The sequence below is a fragment of the Lepidochelys olivacea genome, assembly GCF_965140295.1.
Source record: "Lepidochelys olivacea isolate rLepOli2 genome assembly, chromosome: 13".
Lineage (NCBI taxonomy): Eukaryota > Metazoa > Chordata > Testudines > Cheloniidae > Lepidochelys > Lepidochelys olivacea.
The window spans coordinates 8,549,531-8,565,463 of NC_140423.1; the positions used below are offsets into that span (position 1 = coordinate 8,549,531).

General features: G+C 39.9%; 1 protein-coding gene across 8 annotated transcripts in view; it reads right to left on the reverse strand.

Moving 5' to 3' along the window:
• Positions 1 to 14,724, reverse strand: part of OSBPL2 (oxysterol binding protein like 2) — a 50,142-nt gene extending 35,418 nt beyond the window's left edge. For 2 of the 8 annotated variants that reach the window (XM_084645466.1, XM_084645467.1), the window contains exons 1-4: positions 14,623 to 14,723; positions 12,995 to 13,133; positions 10,046 to 10,149; positions 972 to 1,055 (exon numbers count right to left, since the gene is read on the reverse strand). The gene's annotated coding sequence lies outside the window, so the exon portion shown is untranslated. Of the gene's footprint in view, positions 1 to 971; positions 1,056 to 10,045; positions 10,150 to 12,994; positions 13,134 to 13,937; positions 13,956 to 14,553; positions 14,603 to 14,622 lie in introns of those variants that run through there. The other 6 variants (XM_084645462.1, XM_084645464.1, XM_084645465.1 and 3 more) reach the window with 6 other exon arrangements.
• Between the last annotated feature and the right edge of the window lie 1,209 nt (positions 14,725 to 15,933).

The following is a 15,933-nucleotide window of genomic DNA, read 5'->3' on the forward strand; positions in this document are numbered from 1 at the left end:
TTTAGAAGGTCACTTTCTATAAGTCTATAATATATAACTAAACTATTGTTGTATGTAAAGTAAGTAAGTTTTTTAAAATGTTTAAGAAGCTTCATTTAAAACTAAATTAAAATGTAGAGCCCCCCGTACCGGGGGCCAGGACCCGGGCAGTATGAATCAGCTTGCCATAGGTTGCCTACCCCATCATAGACTATTCTCCTGCTTTTCCATGTTGACAATATCTAAAAAAGTTTTGCATTACATTCCTAACTCAAGAAGTTACCTACATTCATTAAACACAGAAATATTCAAAAGGCCAAAAAGATTTTATTAAAAACACTGTTAAGAAAGTTTATTGAATTAGTTATTTCACACTGTGTGGCCTACTCAGGTTTCACTAAAACCAATGTTTATTATATATATGCACACACCAGGGGGGCCAAGAGAAGAAAAGAAAGGAAAAAAAATCTGAATTTCAAACTAAATATTCTATACGTCATGTCCACACCTTGTTTATGATGACCTACTGAAAGCAGAGTGGTACATGTCATTGTGCTAAACACGTTAAAAGTATGTGCTGGTTTACACAGAAACAAAATCTGCGTACCGAGAACTGTGATTGCAAACACACAGTATAATATGCCAGTTCTAAATAGCATGCAGTTGTGCATCTAAATTGTGCTCATTTTCACGTGCAAGACAGGGCTTCTACCCACTAAAAACACGGCACGTCCACCTCTTCCCTTTACCCACTCCCAGTTTGTGTTCTGTTGAAGGGGCAAGAAGGAGAATTCTATTATTTAGAGCCAATATAGAAGTTGTAGTGATGTGTATTTCAACATAAATGTCAGTGTGTAAAAAAATCGTGAGCCATCAAAGTTTTTTCCATCTTGTTGCATTCATAAGCAGGAGCAACGGTTGGACCAGTTTTCACTCATTGTTCAAGTAACGGACTGAAGTTTTATGTAACACTTTATGAAAAGCAGACTCACTTTAAAAAGCAGTCTTGTGTATTAACAATGTTGAAAGTCTGAAGTATCCCTCAGTTGTAAGCTTAAGACGAAATTACTGTTTACCTGGAATAAAACAAGATAGAGAGATCATCATTTGCACTTCATACAGGACTTTCAAGTACAGCAAGCTCTCCTACTGTGCAACCAAAAACAAAGACTTTAATAAAAAGAGCTGCAAAAGAAAAATACAAAAATGTTGTGAGAAAGGACTGGATGGCTCAAGATACTGGTTTAGTACCTTTTAACTCCAGGTCAAAAGTATGCATCCAGTTCAGAGGTATAATCACTGGAAGTTGTGGTCATTGGATTTATTTGCGATCAATTATTAGCAATTTAGACAACTGTCCACTAAGAACCAGAGTGAGATCACAATCCTTGCTGACAATCAAGCATGGAATGGAAACAAAGGGTGAGCTACATGTCACAGAGGAAACAGAAAGGCAAAGACTTTGACAGGAAGCAGTGTATGCAAGTTTGCACAGCCTGTGCTCTACCTGTTCTGAGTAGATAGGATCTCAGCCCCCAGGGCTGTCCAACTAAAACTTAAAAGTAGCAAGAAAGTTTTTGGTTTCACTACTCCAGTGCATTCTCCCATCCACTGAACTCTAGGACATTTTGAATTGTCCTGCCCAGGCTCCCTCTTGACAGTGTTCTGCAGGGTCTTAACCTTATGTTTAATCTTGATTATACAAAGCAAAAGAAGATTAAGCAACTTGTCCAGGGTCACACAAGAAGCCATTCAAATCCCTGTTCTCCTCAGCTCCCAGCGGTCTCATTTTTGTGATGCCATAATTAACAGTCAAATGTGTTGTTGGGGTTAAACTGGTGAAAACAAATTTCTTGGATACAGCTTGATAACGAGTAAGTGAACTGGAGCCCAGATATGTAGGAAAGAGGTTTGGTCAGTTTTGAAATAGAAAACAGATAAGACAAGACAACAAGGCCATTTGGGCACTAATGGTTTGATACAGTGTTACTCTCTCAAAAATCAAAAGGTGATCCTTCAGAACAAAGCCTGCAAGCTGAAGCCAAAGCACAGTGTAATGTAGCCTCTTACTCAGATACAACATGTAAAGGAGAGGTAACCCCTACTGAGGTCAATGGAATTACATCAGGACAAATGAGGAGCAGGTCCAAGAATAGGGCAAAAGATGAATGTTAACCTGATAAAAGTTATTTTAAAAAAAAAAAAAAAGAAAAAAGTTCAGAGCCCAAAGAGCTAGAACTACCCATGGCTGGACTGAAGTTACAAATCCTTTTGGAAGGCATTGCCCTCTTCGGTTACCTGCCAAAGCCAAATCCTGGGTTCTGCTTCCCATGCAGCAGCTAGTGACATCACAAACACCTATACAGTGCTGGAATGTGCTTCCTGTTCTATTACAGGAAGCAGACTTTACCTAGTGCAAGGCTAAAGGCTGCAAAAACTAAAACTATTCAGAGCCAAAAGCTGAAGCTAAGCAGGTTGGCAACTGGTGATTGGAAGGACCTCACAAAAGAATTTAGAGACACTTTAGAAACAAAGGTTTTAAACATAGGGTTTTCACCAGTATCATATGCTAATATTTCCCCTCCCCCACTGTGTTCAGTGACTGAGCTTATTTCTGCTGTCTACTCCCAATAGTGGCTGAATGAGGTAGCATAAGTATGTACCGTAGTTCTAAAACACTTTGGGAGCCTTTCAATTGAAAGGTTCAATAGCAATATTTAATATTGCATGTTCCAATAACCCATATGTAGCAGCGAATTTTGGCCTTTCGGCACCTTTGTGCATTTAGCTTAGACTCTTACTACTTTTAAATGATCTGTGGTTTAGTTCCTCTTTGTTCCTATCCTCATTACATTGTGATGGGCTAGTTGTTCAGAACATCTCAACGGTATATTTCCCAAATCAGCGTGGGAATAATTTGATGCTGGTGTCACTTTTTACAAGACCAGGCTAGCAACAGTCATGTGGTCTCTCTCATAGAAACCATCATAGTATAGAATGGATTCCATCTCTGTTTGCCAGAAGTTGACAGGATGTACAGTTATCTTCCGATCAGAAGATTACCATTTTGGCCCCACTTAAATAAGCCTTGTGCTTTGATGGTGTTGTAAAACCAACTACAAACAAGTTAAACAAGGTATCACAAATATCAAACTGCCCTAGAGCACGGTTTAGTAATGCAAACACCAATCTTGAAATAAGAATTCTAGTGCCAAGTGACTAAAAAAAAATTAGAACACTTAAGGGACTGAAATCAAATTCCAAACACCAGTCATGTGATCACAAACTCCACTCAGTATTAAATTGTCAAAGGTTGACACAGGGTTTAAGCTACCCAACCCCACTGATCAAAGCAAGTTACACAACTGAAATGACAATGCAACTCCAGCAATTTATCTGGGAGTTTGTACACTTTAGCATAGCCAGGTAACTGTGGACGTACCTCTGGGAAAAGCAGTGTAAAGCCATTAAACTACATGTAGCAATGTTCACAATAGAGTGGACATTTCAAATTATTTGTTACAGTATGCACTGCACAAAAGCACCAATAGGTACCCAAGCCAAAAAGGCACATGCAGAAATTTACTCAACAGAAACTACAGGTACTAATACTTTCATATCTCCTGTAAGGAAGGAAAGTTTTAAAAAGAAAAAAAACACCTCATCAGTAGAATAAGCGATATGACTGGAAGGAAAGCCTTTGAAAGGCTTGTTTACAAAAGTAAAACGACAAAAAAAAAGCAAATAATATCTGAATATGGTACTCAACTTTTACTACTGCTATTGTACAATAGGAGACTTCCAGCTTTAATTTAGTTTCTTTAAACACTGCAAGGCAAAGGATCTGGAGAAGAAGATATCCTGATTTTTACTTAAAACACTTGATATGGCAAATAATAGTTTATAATCAGCAGGATAGAAACAGTAAGACGCAGCAATAGGTATAGTACTGTATGCATTAGTTATTCTATCTGTATATTCTTTTGTGCATTAGACTACTATGTATTCTGTCTCAATCATACAAAAGGCTTGGCTCCTTGGCTTTCTAATTTCTTCCTCAGGTTTTCAGATTACCATAACTGTCTCCCAATTTCCCCCCTTTCATGGTAAACTCAAGGCATTGGGTTTCCCTCACTCTACCAGTAGCACTCTACTTGAATTCTTAGCCAAAGCATGAATATCTAGCAGATAGAACCTAAAAAAGCAGTGCAAACACTGCAATTTGTTCCAAGAGGCCAGGCCACTGAAATCAACTGGCATAAGTGAACGTGCAGGGCTCTGCCCATGCAAAAGAAGTTGCGAGATCAGGGCCTTACTCTTTTCTAGGGGATAGCGTCACATTTATTTAATCCCAAATTTGGCTAATGTACTTTTTTCCTTTTTAGAAAAAAGGATCAAACCACTTTTAAAGAAAATAAAAAAGTTTAAAAAGTCACATTAAATCCTAGACAGGTATTTTTTCTTATTCAACTTTTTGAGTTAGAACATAATCGTGGTGTGATCTTTGTAGAGCATATCACATAAGGAAAACAGACCCCTAAAAAAAACCCTAAAGACACTCTACATACCGGAAACACAATATTTAAGAAGTTAATTTTGTACTTCATAGATGTACCAAAGTTAGCTAAAAAAAAGTAGAAACAGAACTGTCAACACTTCTACCAAGTGTCCACACACTGAATAGTTTTCCCCCACATACATCTTACATTTCATTTGTTATTGAAACTTACTGCATATTTAATTCTTCATAGAACAAACTGCCATTTTCCACCTATCTTACCCAAGAGCGTTTAAATAAATCCCACTTTACAGCCAAGTTAAAATCCTAAAAACAAGGTCTCAGTGTTTTCTTTTTGCTACACTAGCAGCACTATTGTTCCTGTACATACTTGCACATACCCCTTGCACTTGCAAACACTTCCACATATGTGTTCGCATTAGCACTCAAACGGCCAACTGTTTTTAAACTTCTTTCTCCCTTTGTTAATGCAGCAAAAAGCCACCACAGTAACAAACTGATAATTTAACAGAAATAGTTTGGTCAGGTTTTAAAGTTACACATAGCTTTGGCCAAACTAAACATGCCACGAGAGTTACGCTGCTCTTTAAAAGCATCTTTTCCACCACAGACAGACAACCCATATTTATAAAGTGCAACTGCAAGGGACATTTTTCGTGTTAATATAAAGGCTGCCAGGAGAACAAAGAATACGAGTCATTCAAGAGGATTCCTGGAAAGACAGCCAGGGTTCAAATTCCTGCAGATTCCACTTCAACCAAAGCATACCAGTTGCATTTCAAGGAACAGAAATAAATATTCATGTCTGTTTCTTACAGCTCTCCTGAAAGCGTCAATACCTACTGTTTTCATCTCTAAATGAAAGCTTCAATAACTATTACTCTTAGTTAACTGATTTACGAAATTAGGTTATCAACAATAGGTCTAAAACAGCATTACAGATTTACCAATTAAAACTGCCTATTTCAATACCTGCTGCTATCATCATGCACTCATTCCTTCAACCAGAAAACAGCAATGCAGATATCTAGTGAAACACAAAAGAGGAATTATTCAGCAAGTTAGACTTGTTTCCTCTCAAAGTCTGACTGCAACAACATTCCCAATCAAAATCTGCACTGGAGAAACTAAACTCCCTCAACAGGCAAGTCCAACATGGAGAGCAATGCAGAGTGCTTCTCTGTGTTCTCTATGTATGCTGCAGAAAAGAAGGGTTTAGGTGAAGCCCAGTTGAAATTTTGGCCCTCTGCCATTTTTTAATCTTTTCTGAAGGCTGCATTTATTTCTATTATAAAACCTAATCTTCAAATCGGATTTGTTATGATTTTTGATTAGGTGCTCCAGGCCCTTCATTTTTGAGTGCCATACAAATGGATCATGTTATTAAACTGATAATTTAGTTCACAATCTCCTCATTTCTTGAATGATTGATGTGGTAGGTGGCGGTGACACTGCTAATACATCTCTGAAAGTTTGGCTTACAACATGTCAGCCAAATATCTCTACAAACACACACATTACCAAATTCTCCTTGCAAATATCCTTCCTCCAACCATCTGGTGAGAGATGGCTACAATGCACAAGCGCAAGAAAGCTCTTGCTAACCAAAAGCTCCCACTCCACAATAACCTTGTTCACCCATGTCACGCTCATCTTAAGTCCCGCTGACCATTCTGAGCAGCTAGAGAAGCTCTTCTTCAACCCAGAAGACACCTGGGAGATACTATGGGCAGGCTCTGATGTAAACAAGCACCTCATGGGTTTCAGAGTAGCAGCTGTGTTAGTCTGTGTTTGCAAAAAAAAAAAAAAAAGGAGTACTTGTGACACCTTAGAGACTAACAAATTTATTTGAGCATAAGCTTTCATGAGCTACAGCTCAATTCGTCGGATGATGACCCCTCTGTCGAACTAGCTGGTTTCTTGCACCACCAAAGACAGCAGACAACCATCAACCATGTTAGGACGTTACATGGAAGATGCATGCACTCGATCCACAAATGGAGAATCAAGGATTTGCCACAGTGCAAAAGCAGAGACCTCCAAACCATAAAACACACTGACCAAGCTTTTCATTTCCAGAAGGTATACCAAAGGTGCACTTCTGAATCCCCTGAAGCCCTCCAATGCATTTCAAATCTATCAACTTTTAAATGTTGCTATTTCCATACAAAAGATGATCAAATTTTCCTCTCCTAGGTATGCAGACCTTCAGTAATGTTTCATCAGAAGACGTTGCTGTCCTGTTGCTTTTGAACATTACATTCACCTTTATTCCTTTGCCATTTGAGTTCATCTGAAGCCATGCTGGTTTAGGATTATGCTAACTTTAACCTTACCCTATGGGTTTCCCTTGAGAAATAATCTAGTGTTGTACTGCCCTCCTCAATAAACGTTAAAGCCCATGAAGTTACTTTATTTGTTTTTTATATTCACAAGACCCCAGTGAACATTATTTTCAAGGTATACAATGCTACACTTATAGCAACAAGACAGATAAACCAATCCATCATTACTGATCCTTTAAAAAAAGAAATTCACATTTTTTCTCTAAATTGTAAAATTCATTGTCCCTTATTGGTTCCTAGAGGAAATTATCTTGTTCATCACCCTTTAGGGGAAAATTGTTGCTAATGGGTTAATAGTAAAATGAGAGTTGGCTAGTAAATTTCATTAGAACAAGCCTAGTGTCTGTACATGTGGCGTTATCTTTGAGCCACTTGCAGGTCATATTAATAAAGAATTTCCCTAGTATGGCAGTAGTGAATCTTAATTGGATATCTTTTCTTCCCAGTTCTACTGACAAAACTTGTAATTTAGATTTGTTTTATCCTGTGGCAAATCATGCAATTCTTTGGTTGAAGGTAAATACCTAGGAAAATCTTGTAATGAATGTATTTAGTTCACAAATCCATAGCCAAATTACTCCCCCACATAACCTTTACAGCAAGAAATGTTCATTTGTTCCTTATAAAGCAATGAATAGAGTCCATGATCTTTATCTTGAAGGCTTTGCATGGTCTAGTGCTAGCTCTTGTCTGACTGCCTTACTTATGAAAGCATTCATACTACCCTTCCCCTTTGTAGAGACTCTTTAGGAAACACTAGAAATGTTGTTGGCATTGTTATACAATGCCTTCCTCCCATTCCCACCTCATCAAGGGGATTTAAATGCTGGAAGATCTGTTTAAAAGCAATGGCTATAATTAAGGTTAAGATTTCGTCACAGTTTCTTTCAGAAAAAGTCACGGACAGGTCGCAGGCAATAAACAAGCGGTGACCTGTATGACTTTTACTAAAAATAATTTGGAGGAGGAGAACGACAGCTGGAGCCCCATAGAAGGCGGGGGAGGAGAAATGACAGCCCCATCACTGGGGAGCAGCAGAGACCCAGCTCCAGCGGCACACAGCCCCAGCCCCAGCTGCTGACAGCCGAAGCTGAAGAAGTCACGGAGGTCTGGTAAAGTCACGGAATCCGTGACTTCCATGGATCGTATCCTTAACTATAATATTATCCTACAGCCTGAAATGAGCCCTGATCATGGTCTTTTCCCCAAATAGTTGTTTAAGAAAAAAACAGAAATAGAATTAATTCACTGACTGTCAAGGATTCTGGATTGTTGTGAACAGAGATGGAAGCAAGTGACAAAGCACAGTCGGTGGCACTGAAAGTTTCACCAACACACTCGTGATGTCATCAGTGAGATTCAACGCTGATTTGCAGAGACCATATCTGATGTGAGAGAGCAGTTCAGTCTCAATGCCATCCTGCCCTAGATTTACATACCTTTACTAATCTCATATGCCATTGAGTCCCTCCTTTAAGATTTTTTTAAACACACTGCAACACAATATTTTTAAATGCACCAAAATGTACAAAAAAAACCCTCCAAGTTTGCCAACCCCTCCTCCGCATCAACTAAAACTCCCTAAGAGTCATATAAATAAATAAAATAAATAAAGCAAGCTATATTTTCATAATGACCATTTTGGGGGCAATTTGTTTATAGAGTTTATTAAAAAAAGAAAAAAGAAAACAAATCTTTTATCCTAAACAGAACAGCATTAAGCAATTGGTGCATAAGGTACAGTGACAGGACTACCCACCCATTTTGCTGCAGTACGTAAGCACCACACTGTAAGCCCAAAGAATCCTGAGCTCTTAGCAACAGGCAAATAATCCGCGGGATGGTTTTGAATTCTGATCGCTTGCCTACCACTCACTCTAGCATGTTCAGTAAAAGAGAAAAGCAACATATCCACTTGCTCACATATTTTGCTAGCATGGTACCATGCCTAATCATACTTAACATTTTGTGACCAATGCCATTACTTGTGACCAATGCCATTAAGTTTAAGGATTATAGGAACAGGTACTGTATATAACAGCAAGGCAGAAAACAACACAGAACAGTAAAGGACAGTTACAGGTTAAATTTATAGAAATCTTACCAAGCATAATGCCACTACTCATCAATTCTCTTCATACATATCCAATCATACATTTGCTCTGTACAAGTTACCCCACTATCAGCCATTTCTATGGAGACCTACTCTTGAAGTGTCATGAAAATAGCCACGATAAAAAAAAGTCAGCTGTTGTAGCCCTAGCGACTTATCAACTTAGTGCAAAGTGCTACCAGTAAACAACCATGCCTCTATATACACATCAGCAATTAATGGGACAGAACCCAATTGTGCAGCACTAACACATGCAAACAGTCCCACGGACTACTTACGTAGGGCTTCATGATGAGAAATTACTGAAAATTAGTAAAATCAGAGTTTCTACTATGGTGCCATCTCTTCAAAGGCAATATTCATAGCACAGATGTTTACGTAAACGGGAATCAGTCTAACACGTTTGTGGTCTTCAAGAATTAAAGTATTAAGAAAATTTAACTTCTTTACCTAGCATATCTATTTCTATTTATAATAAAATTTTAATAAAAAAGCTGTACCTCTTATTGTTAGTCCACTTTATTGGCTAACCAGTTTGCAACAGTGTCAATAACCCTAACACTCATTCACTAACAAACGGATTGTAGTTTCATTTGTAACTCTAGACGTACAGTAGACGACATTCTTATTTTACTAAAAACAATTGTTTAGTAACATTTGGTTTCTGAAAATTTCTAGAAAAACCTCAGGAAAACATCTTAAGAGGAAATCACATTGTTAAAAACAAAACTCTCCTTTCAATATATATCTTTACCAACACTACTGAATTAACAACACAATTACCATCAAAAAAGATTTCTCACATCTGAAACTTTGATTCCCAGATTTATAATATTGATAATGAGAATATGGAAAGGGCCAAATTTAGAAGTGCACGCCCATTTCTGCAACTGTATGCACTGTTAGCCACATGTGCATGCAACTGCTGTATCTACAAACACGACAACAACAAAATGGAGGTACTCAAACTCATGTACATTTTGTGGGTGAAAGTGGTCTTCTACCAGCTAAAAATTTGGGATAAAAAATAAATAAGCTTACTAACACCATAAGGTTTTTAGACAACTTTAGAATTCCTAGTGATCTTACCTCCTACTGGAGTACTTATAGCAGGTGATAAAATGAAATGCTTGTACACAGTAAAATATATTGAAATACTTCACAGAATGTTGCCAAGGCCAGAGATTTGTTTTCTAAAATAAAGGAAAAATAAAAGTACAATTAAACAAATTTAAAAAACAAGCTCAGTTTATTCTTATACCTCATTAATCCTGAAAATTAAGACAGTAGTTTTGTACAGCTGGCTCAGTGTATTTTTAACAGCATATCTGAGGCCAATATTAAATCTCATTTGACACATTCTAATTGTTTAGTGTCTCAATACAATTTGCTATGTTCAGTCTTTTAGAATATAAAGAAACACTATTCTGTTCTCACACTTTCTTTCTGGAAGTGAATTATTTAAAAGAGTGAAGGTTGAGGGCAATATCCTACACTGCTGAATCCAAAGCAATACATGCCAGAAGATTTTAAACGAAATATGTTTGTATAAAATCCTACATTCATTTGCAATCAATTCTTTTACATTATGCTGCAGGAAAGCACTCAAAATACTGCATCTTCCAATAAACTCTGTCTATAAGCAGATTTACCAATTCTCTCATTGCTCACATTTCTTTCATCCAGATGAAGAAGTTCCTGTGACAAGCTTGTCATCAACCCATTTAATTTAGAAAAAAAATCTTGGCTGTTCTGAATTACAGATGTAAGGCACACTTCTAAGTACACTTACTACATATTTTGGAAAAATTTTAATACTTCATGTAAAAATACATAATGCAGAATCACACATACTAGTTATTTTGCAGAGAATATGACAAGAATTGTAAACATAAGCATACTAAGAATCTGTGACACTGTGGCAGGGGTGGCCAACCTGAGCCTGAGAAGGAGTCAGAATTTACCAATGTACATTGCCAAAGAGCCACAGTAATACGTCAGCAGCCCACCATCAGCTCCTTCCCCCTCCCCTGCTTCCAGCGCCTCCCACCCACTGGCAGCCCCACCAATCAGCGCCTCCCCATCCCTCCCAATCAGCTGTTTCGTGGCATGCAGGAGGCTGGGGGGAAGGGAGGAGAGAGCAAGGGCATTGCAGGCTCTGGGAAGGAGTGGAGTGGGGGCAGGACCTGTGGCAGAGCCAGGGGTTGAGCAGTGAGCAACCCCCACCCAGCACATTGGAAAGTTGGCACCTGTAGCTTCAGCCCCCGGTGCCTATAAAAGGAGCTGCATATTAACATCTGAAGGGCAGCATGCGGCTCCGGAGAAACAGGGTGGCCACCCCTGCACTATAGTGTCTAAGTATCTAGAGTAGAAAAGTCTTTTCAAGAGGTATTTTAATAAGTCAGGTGACAAAATCAATATCGATTGAAGGACAAGAAAAGAATGCTGACGTATAAGAGGAAGTCTTAAATAACAAGGAGTTTGATGTAACACTGGAATGTTCAAGGGCAAATTGCCTTACAAGATGAACACAAATGAGTTATTCACTTAAAACTTCAGAGTACTTATGTGCAAATCCTGGTTTCAAGCAGTTATCTGTATGGAATATATTTATATCTGTGCAAAACTACTTACATACTATACAGTATCTTAAAGGCTAAAAAGATTGCTAAGTGTGCTTTGAGACACTAAACGGAAGATATTGGGAAGCTTATTTTGTATTTAGTTTGATGAGTATGAAGTGGACAGTTACATTCATTTGGAAAAAAAAAAAAAGAGACACACAGAAGTAGCATTATAGTTATATTTATAAAAGCTGCCAGCTAAGGTAAGAAATTATTTTTAACTGCTGTGGAAATCTACTGAGAACATGGTAATTGTTCTTAAATATAAATATCCATCAACGAAAGTGACCCCGAATGGCTACAATTAATCCAAGCACATTTTTGTAGACAGTAATGCACACAATTAAGCTTTTGGATCAGTCTCAAGTCTCTCATCCTTAACGACTATTTTTCAACTATTCCCAGAGATGGAATCTGTAATCTAACTTTTTGTGCCTTTAACTTCTGTGATCTGTTTATGAAACTGCACTGTCATGTCCAAGAAACTAATTTTGGAAAAAAGCATATCTTCCGCTTCATTAAATACATGCCATATGTATTGAGAGCTGCTGTTTCAATATTTCCTTTTCAGAATTCATCATCAGATTGCCTTTTTAAATTAAGTCAACTCAGGTGTGCTGATGGGCAGCTTCCCTGAAACTTCCCTCAAGAGTCAAAAGGCAACTACAAGTCCATTTCTCCTCAACTCTCCCACTGTACAGCCCGGAGAACAACTCATCAGTCTTCCCAGATTCAGTGTCCATTATGTTCAGCACACCTTTATTTAAAACTTGAGTGTTATAAAACTTTATTTTGCTTCAAGTGAACAAGAAGATAGAAATTTTAATCCATTTCCTATTAGACCATTACAAAAAGAGTCACTCACACAACTTGAGTGAATAATTATTTTGAGGAAGGCTCCGTCTACACTAAATGAAAAGGCACTGTAAGAAACAACAGCTTGTAATGCCTTGTACTTCAGTGCTACTTCAACCAGTTCTCCTATCACTATCCCTGCCTCACAATGCCTCAAATTTGGAAATTGCCAAAAACTCCTGCTTCCAGAAAGTGCACTGTGGAGTTTCAGGAGTCCCAGAACAGTTGTAAGATGTGATGCATGTGGCTGCCCTCAGGTATCAATGTGAATGCCACAATGTAGATGTGCTCAGCCTTTGCAAAGATCAGTAAAAGAAACAGCCATTCAAGCAATCAGTATCCCTGAAACATTTTCCTTGGGGGTGTAGACAATGCTGATGAAAGAGAGACGTGTGAGCAAGGCAGATGGGGAAAAGATGAAACAGTGATACTCTGATCCTAAATACACTGCAAATCAATGTCCCTTTCACTTCTGATACTTGAAAGTTTAAACAAAACATGTTTTAATCAAGAAAACTGATAAGGATGTAAGGGAAATATCTATTTGCATTGTACGTACATTTGCAGATATTCATTGGTGGAGCTGCAAGCCTCACACAGACGCACACAAAACCATATATGCTTTTAGGCAGCAGTTTTCAAGTTCTGGCCCTTAAGTGTTGCAGGAAGACAAACCATACCCTCAAGGAATTCACAGGCTAAATGAATAGACAGCATAAATAAGATTAAAACCCATATTAGACAAACGGCTACATACTTTACTTTTTTATTAACATGACACATAAACCTCTGTGAAGTATAAAAGTGGCCTTTTCCCACTATTTTCCAAGTTGCTTGCTACTTTTCAGAAGCTCTGCAAGAGGGGGATGCTGGGGACAGCTGGAAGAATAGAGAAACAAGGGGTATCTACTGACAAGGACTGTCAGTGGCAGCTGGAGGGAAAGACATCTTCAAGTAGGAGGCAATCTGCACCCCAGTGCTCCTAAATCATGCTGAAATCAAGCTCCACTTCTGCACATTTTAGGAGCATAGCAGATCTCTTTTCCTTGCCTTACTTTCCTTCCCTTAAGTCACACAGGAACAGAGCTCTGCTCTGACTAGACATAGGATGCCAGCTGTTCTCCTTACGAAAGGTTCTTCAGTACCTTCTGCCAGTTCTTGTTCCCAACTCCTCCAGATCAGAAGCCTTCCAGTTTAAAGAATAATTTGTAATGAAAAACATTGCCCCAGATGGCGGTAAGATTCGGTGCATCTCTGCAATGTAAATTAGGGGCAAAAGGGTCTGGCCATTCGATTTAAATCTAATGTTATTCGTTCGGCTTTACTGCCTTCTTATACATGAGACAACAACCAATAAGCGGCTATATGAAGCCCCTTCTACCAGGGAAGGGAAAGCAGCGACCCATCATACCGAAGCATGCAGACTACCTCCATTTCTCCTGCATGACGAATAAGCTCTCCAGGAAGTGCAACTTGCTCTTTCCCCTCAGCCCCTGACCTACCTTTCAGGATCTTTTGTACTCATTTGTTTGCAATAGAAAGTGGCCCCACGCAGACTGACTCATCACTGCTCCTCCCCGACATTCTGGGGATGGGGTCCCAGTCTGGAGGTCGCCTTCCCAGGGTAGCAGGTCTGATTTAGGCGGCAGGTCTGATTTGGGGCTTCTCAGGGAGAGGGTGTCGTGGTTTGGGGGAGCCTACTCTGCATTTTGGGGGCTACCCGCAAAGTTTGGGCATCTCCCTCATCTGTGCCCCTGACTGGGATGATGGGTCTCGCTTGGGGCGGGGGAATCAGTTCTCGGGGGGTTCCCTTCAGGTTGCGGGGGGGGGCTCCCGCACTTCCCCCTGCCCCTCTAGGGCTGCAGGTCCCAGTTTGGGGGTCCCCGTCCCCCCGTGTCCTACCCCAGCGCGGGGGCTGGCTCCAGGGGCGGGTCGCCCGCCGCTTCCCCACCCCAGGTCTGGGGTCCCTCCCCCGCCAGGCGGCGAGCTCAGGGACGAGGGGCCGGACGGCGGAGGGTCTCTGGCCCGGGACGAAGGAGCCCAGAGAGGGGCCCAGTTTTCCCCGGGCGGGAGCCTCAGTGACCTCCCCCTCCCCCGCCGCCGCTCCCCGGGGTCCACCTGTGCCCCGGCGGCAGCCTCGGCTGCGGTGGCCCCGCCAGGGCGCAGGCCACGGGCGAGTTGTCTCACCTGGTCCCCCAGCAGCCGCGGGCCCAGACCCGCTGACACCAAGGCGGAAGTGCGGCCCTCAGTGTTCGCCGACTGACAGCCCAGGCCGCCAACCGGAAAGCCGGGCGAGGCTATGGCAACCCCAAACTGCCTAATCAGTTGCCTGCGGGGCGGGGCACATGCTAATGAGATGCCAGGGCCGGGACGCAGAGGCCGACCAGCGCTGGCGAACCTGCTGACCAATGGCGTTCAAGGAGGGCGCGTCTATGCAAATAAGGGAGGAGAAAACTGGTCTAGGCTTGGTTGCTGCTGGTACGCTTGTAGGAACTGAAACACCCTATTGTATATGTAAGACTGCTTATATTGCACTGGTGTGTATTTTACCTCTAGTGCTGCATATCACTGCATCTATTATCTTTACTGCACTTTGCACATAGTGGCATGGATTATGCTTGCAATGTGTGTGTTTCTGGTGAACTTTCTGTAGTTTTGCATACTCCACGTATTTGGATGCACTGTATAATATTTTGCATATATAAAATCTCTTGCCTAATTGTATACGATGACCCTTTGTACATTATGCCTTTCATGTGTCAAATATATGTTCTTGCATATTCTTGCAGTTGTGTACATTACATAAAACTTGCATATTTCATTGATATATAGATATATTCTTGCATTACCCACTCACAAATATTCAATATAACATTCTAACTTTCTTATGGGTGCTAAATGCTCAAACTGCATATACTGTATATACTTACATTTGTTATATATTCTTCCAAATATATACTTACATACATATTGTACATTCTTGTATATGTCATATTTCCTGTTTTAGATTTACATGCACATAGAGACACAGGTTTTTATATTGTTTGTCTCTTCAGGCCCTAATATTGCAATTCCATATGCATGTGCTTAACTTTGTGCAGGTAACTCACTTCAAAAGAACTACTCGTGTTCTTTAAAAGAAAAGGAGTACTTGTGGCACCTTATTTGTTAGTCTCTGAGGTGCCACAAGTACTCCTTTTCTTTTTGCGAATACAGACTAACACGGCTGCTACTCTGAATCCTGTTCTTTAAGTAATTGGAACTGTATAGAGTATTGCCAACCCCTAATATTCAAAATCATGAGTCAGCACTCAAAAATCACTTGTTTGGCTTAATAATCATGAGCTTTCTTTAAAATAATAAGTGTTAGGTTCATTGTATTTGCCTTCTGATTTCTGAACCCTTAGGGTGCACTTGGCTTCATATTTTCAAGCTTTTCTCCACCCCCATGAGGACTAGGAACTTAGTTTTTTCGTAAGGAAAGCTGATTCTCATGCA